Source organism: Gossypium arboreum, chromosome 1 (genome assembly GCF_025698485.1).
Source record: "Gossypium arboreum isolate Shixiya-1 chromosome 1, ASM2569848v2, whole genome shotgun sequence".
Classification (NCBI taxonomy): Eukaryota; Viridiplantae; Streptophyta; class Magnoliopsida; order Malvales; family Malvaceae; genus Gossypium; species Gossypium arboreum.
The window spans coordinates 92917136-92923733 of NC_069070.1; positions in this window are offsets into that span (position 1 = coordinate 92917136).

A 6598-nucleotide genomic window follows, 5' to 3' on the forward strand; every position below is an offset into this window, starting at 1 on the left:
CTTGACAGATTAGCTGAGTTATATGTTTCTGAGATTGTCAGATTACACGGAGTGCCAGTTTTTATCATTTCAGATAGAGATCTGCGGTTTACATCATGATTCTGGAAAAAGTTACAAGAAGATCTTAATACGCGGTTGTATTTTAGCACTATATTTCACCTTCAGACCAATGGTCAGTCCGAGCAAATAATTCAAATTCTCGAGGATATGCTTCGTTGCTGTGTTTTAGAGTTTGAAGGTAACTAGGAGAAATATTTACAATTGGTTGAATTCGTGTACAACAACAGTTTTCAATCGAGCATAAAGATGGCACCATATGAAGCTTTGTATGGTCGTAAATGTCGAACTTTGTTACACTGGACCGAGCTCAGTGAGAGAAAGATATACGATGTTGATTTGATTTATGATACTGAAGAAAAAGTAAAAGTGATCCGAGATAGTTTGAAAGCAACTTTAGATTATCAGAAATCATATGCCGATCTTAAACATAAAGACATAGAATTTCAAGTTGGCGACAAAGTATTCTTAAAACTATCACCCTCGAAGAAAGTCTTTTGGTACGGCCACAAATGAGCGATTAATCGAGCCATATAAGATTATTAAAATAATCAGACCTGTTGCGTATCGATTAGCTTTACCGTCAGGACTATAAAAGATTCATAATGTCTTTCACGTGTCTATGTTACAACTATATCGATCTGACCCTTCACATGTTATCTCCCCGACCAATGTTGAGATTCAACCAGATATGTTGTATAGTGAGGAACCGATCAGAATTCTGACATAAGAGGTGAAAGAATTGAGAAAGAAGAACATAGCTTTAGTAAAAGTTCTCTAGCAACGACACAGAATAGAAGAAGCCACCTAGGAACCCGAGGAAGTTATGAGAAAGCAATATACGAACCTCTTTTCTGGTAAGATTTTCGAGGATGAAAAACCCTTTAGGGGGAGAGTTGTAACAACTCGTTTTCAGTTTAATCAGAATAGTGGTCTCAAGACCACAAATTCAAAGTCAAAAAATTTATTTTATTATTATTTTATTTCCTACAACACGATAGTAGTACTATATAAAAATTTTGTTAAGAAATTTTACCATTTACATGTTCAATTTGATAAAAAAGACTAAATCGCTTAAAGTGTAAAAGTTGAGTTCTAGTAGCTAAAGGTATTAAATAGCTATAGAACCTTAAAGTAAGAGTCCTTATATGGTAATTAGATGACTAATGAAGATATTGGAATGTGATGGCTTGGCATTTGTGTAAAATTTAAAGTTTTTAAATGTTATAATTGTAATTTGGTAATTAAATGATAATTAAAATAAGAAAAAGGCATTCATCTTCTTCATTCATCAAGCCACCACTGAAATGTCTTATTCTTCTAACCTAGGGATTCGGCCATCTTCATTGTTGCAAAATTGGTATGAATTCTTTTTCCATTTTTACTTATTTTTCTATTTTCAATATCGTTGTAGCTTAATCTAGCTAGCCTAGGGACTAATTTGTGAAACTGTTAAACTATTAAGGTTTTTCCATTGTTGAATATGCATGAGTTTTGATGATTTATGGAAGAAAATGGATATTTTTTGTTAGATAAACAACTTTTGTTAAGTGATTTTTGATGAAAATGTCAAATAGGGATTAAATTGAAAAATAAAAAATTTACATGGTGAAATTGTGAAATAAATGAAATATAGGGCTTGCTAGAGACCTAATTGATATTCTACTATAGTGGGTTGCGGTGAAATTGCATAAATTTCCATTTTTATGAGATAGGGACTAAATTGTAAAAAAAATTAAAAGTATAAGGTCAAAATGGTAATTTTTCCAAAATATGATTTTGGGTTAAATTGAATAAAATGCAAATTGAATTAAATTAAATTTATCCGTATAGATCAAGAAAGACCTCGTACAGCTTTAGATCAGAGCAAAGAGAAAGTCTCAAATTAATCGCCCTCATATCTATGTATACTCATCGATGTAAGTTCGTGTAATTAGATTGTGTATATGCTTCTAATTGAAATATACTTGTGTTTTGAATTGTTATACATATATGCCGGTTGCATGTCCAATAATGTACGACTACTACTGTGTCACTAGGGTTTACATGATTCAGGTACTGGTCCTGAACGTTCTACCGATTGCTGAGGTCCTGCATGTATTGCGGATACTCCACAGCTTGTGTGAGTAGCATCGTGTAGCTACATTTTGACCCACAGCTCATGTGAGCATACCGATTTACAGTTCATGAGAGCATACCGATTCACAACTCGTATGAGCATACATGTACCGGATTTGACGGATTACAGTTATATGAGTTAGCACACTATGTGTTAGTTATCCCGAGTATCCAATAGTATTCTAATGGTTCAACAGGCATTATTCTTATACGAAATAGTAAGGGTTCATTACGGACTATTTCTGGGATACATATGAATTATATGGAAATGTTGTTACACGGTATATGGAAAATTGAATTGGATGATACATGTATATGGAAACACGAAAATTTACACACTTTTTCATGCCCTTTTTAACTTAAACTCATGCAGTTTTGATAAAATTCCTGTTGGAAAATAATTAATTTTTATAAAATAATTAAAGTGTACTTAAAATATGAACATATTGAATTTTAATTAATTTTATAATTAATTTTGATGAATTTTGGTTATTTTCAACAGATTTGCACAAAGGTGAAAAATAGATCGGTAGACACTGCTTGAAGCACAAAACCGAGAAGCAATTTGAAGTATCAAGATGAATTAATTTTCAGCCTAAGACGGTCCAAAATTATGTGTATTAATTCATAATATAATAAATTTTAATTTATATCCAATTTAATTTGGGTTAATAAATTATTATTAATAAATTATGAAAAATGGTCCAGTTGAGCCGAACCAAGTGAACCGAACTGACCAAGTAATGGATAGCCCAAAACCGCCCCATGTGCTGACCCAAATCAGCTTATTGGCTGATTATTTAGCTTGCAAAGAGGCCCTTGAATACTTGTTCAAATAGCATTCAAACCCCTTCACAAATTGTGGCTTTCTAGATTTGCCCCAAGCTTAATTTAGCAAGTTTGAAATCATCAAACTTTCCATATGTGTGGCCGGCCAAGGGAGGGCTCTTTGACTTCTAATTTTAGCTATTTTTAGCAGCCCTCTTCAGCTATAAAAACCCTCTTAAGCTGATCATTTGAATCACATCTCATTTATTCGCATATTTTCTCTCTTCTCTCCACTTTCTCTTATTTTCCCATTCAGAGTTCCTTGCTCTTTTTCCAATTTCTCCTCTTGAGAAAGGGATCTTCTTCAGCCATTTTGGAGTAGCAATTGAGTGTTCATAATAGTCTTGATCAGCGAGGACAACAAAGAAGGAAGAACGGAGCAACCTAGTCAAGCCACAGAAAAACACCGGATTTGATTCTTGTTCCCTATCTCTTTAAATTTTGTTGTTTTTGTGATGAACACATCTATGAATATTTATGTTGTTGGAATGGTTAATTTAATCAGCTTAGCTTGAATTTAATTCGTGTTGGGTTGATTGCATTTCGTCCTCTTAAATTATTAAAATTGTGTTTATGCTGTTATAAGCCTCGGTAAAATGCTTGATTAAGTAAAATCATGCCTAATTTATTCTTGCATTATAATTGTGAGGGAACTAATGAATTAATTATTTAAACGGATTGAAATTGTAATTAATTGACACAATACTTAATCAGTGCATGTTTATTCTTCTAAGGTAGCTAACGGTTAAATTAGCATTGTATCTGGAGATACATTTGCCTTGCATAACTTGCAAGATTATTGTGATTAAACTGTTTCAAGGTAAGGATACCTTGTTACCTCACACATTCTTTTATGCGCTTATTAGATTTAATTAATCGTTTGAATTAACATAGGAATATGCAAGAGATTAGTTCAATTTAATGAGTATGTATGTACAATAACATGTTTGCTTATTAGAATCTATTTAATTGATTGAATTAACATAGGGATATGTTAAGAGATGAATGGATTTGTGTAGGTGAGTATGTTCATAAGTTAGCAAATTACCGAGCTGCCGTGAATTTATTCGTAATAACATAAACATGAGTTTAATAATTTGAAGTTAAAGAAATGTAATTAATCTAACACAATTATGTCATCTTGATTAAATCACATTTTGAAATCGTGCATTAGAACTTTTATTTTTATTTAGTTTAAAATTTTATTTTTTTTTAATCACCCTTTTCAAAACAAAATATTTTTTTTACCAAAGTGTTTTAAATTGCATTCATAAATAATTCTTTTCACAGTCCCTGTGGGTATGATAACTTGATATTTACTTGTCACTTTATTACTTGTTGCAATTGTGTACACTTGCACATTTTTGTAGTTCCAGTATATGAAACTTAATCAATTGTTGTGCTCATCCATGATTATTGGTTTGTACATGTATTTAGTTGGCTAACATGGTTGGTGTATATGTGCTTAGGCATTTGACCAAATTATGTTGGGATATGCTATGTTTATCTTACCTATTTTGTGATTAAATGGTAAGTTATGTTTTAATTTATACGAACTTACTAAGCTTAAATGCTTACTCTGTGTTATTTAAGCGTTTTATAGTGAATCAGAAGCTTGTTCGGGTTGGAAGCTTATCGGAGCTATATCACACTATCCATCGGCTCTTTTGGTACTTTAGGTTGTTCAATTTTGGTTATAATGGCATGTATAGGTATTTTGGCTAATGTTAGCCATGTGTTTTGGTTGTTGGAATAACCATTTGGTTTAGTTTGTGATTTGGTGCTTTGATGATGTTATGAGCTTAGATTATGGCATGTAAGTATTAGTTTTATAATGTTTGATGTTTGACTTAATATACTTGAATTTGGAAGATGAAATTATAGTTTGATTATTCATATTGAATAAGTCTTGTGATTTTTTGTGAATTTGTGCTTTGTTATGAAAGACATATATGTCTACTAATGTTAGTGATTGAATGGCATTTTTGGTACCATTTGATAAGTTTTGGTAAGTAAACTAAATGGCATGTATTGATGCAAATGTGCCTATAAGTTAATTGCTCATTTTGACCAAATAGAGTACATGGTTAAACAAGTTTTCATGTTGTCATTTGAGGTGCCTAAGGGCATATTGGTTGTATGTGAATATACCATATGTATGAAGCTAGAATATGCATGATTTTGGTGCCCTGTTATAGCTTGTATATATGCACATTTTTGGTTGAAGGTACATGCCTTATTGGGTGAGAAAAATGGCTTGTAAAATGGCCTATTTTCATCCACACGGGTTGTGTAACAGCCCGAAGTTGGGGCTAGTCAGAATATTGGTCTCGGGACCATGAATCTAAAGTCAGAGAAATTATTTTATTATTAATTTTATATTATAGCATGTTTATAAGAGTGCATGAAAAATTTGATGAGTTAATTTTAACGTTTGTGAGCCCAATTGCTAAAAAAGGACTAAATCGCATATAGTGCAAAAGTCTTAAATTGATAGCTAAGGGTGTCAATTGTTATGAATCTTAAATTGCGGGTCTTTAAAGGGTAATTAGACCCTTAGAACTAAGCTTGGCCGGCCATGGGAGAGAAAAATTTTGAAAAGTCAACATTAGGTAAATTTGATGACATAATGTGTAATATAATAATACCCTAAGCCTAGCTATCATCTTTTTCTTTCGTTCTCTCTTCATTACCACTGATTTTTCAACCATTATTAAGGGTTTTGAGCTTCAAAAATTTTAGCAACTTATTCCTTTCACAAATCAAGAAATATCCAGTCTGAACCTAGACCGGGGGAAAGCCAAGCAAATGACTAAATCGGCTAGTCACTACATTTTGTAATCCGAGGTAAGTTGTATTTAAATAATACAACTACATTGTTATTTTTTATGTTTGAATTATTGTAGCATGAATTGCTTGATTGTGGAATTGAGAATGTTTAATGATAAATGGGATAGTAAAAATTTCTGTTTGAACCTTAGGAAATAAATAGGATATTCATGCCACGACATCTGGGCCACTTGTGTGAGCTAGTGTAAGACATGTCTGGGACATGCATAGGCCACATTATGAGAGCCAGTGTAAGACCATGTCTGAGACATGGCATCGGCATTGAGACGAGTGCTAGTGTAAGACATGTCTGGGACATGCATCGACTATGAGATGTGTCAGTGTGTCTAGGCCGTGTGTGACACACGGTCTACCCCATGGGCGTATGATCTAGTCATATGTCCCCTACATGTAAAAATTTCAAGTCAATATGCACGGTAGTAAACACACGGGTAGAGACACAGCCGTGTGTCTCAGTCGTGTGAAGGACACAGCCTAGCACACGGGCGTGTGTCTTGGCTATGTGATATTTAGAGTATGCTGACGTCAGAAACAGAATGTCCATGTTTTCGAACATGGGCTAGGACACAAGCGTGTTATGGCCGTATGAAGGACACGAGCCAAGGACACGAGCGTGTGCCAGGCCGTGTGAAAACCCCTGTAGATGTGTATTTAGAATTAATTCCACACAGGTAGAAGACACGGGCGTGTTGCCCCTCTCACACGGGCTTGTGCCCTTATGTCAAGTGTTATTTCTTCGAATTCA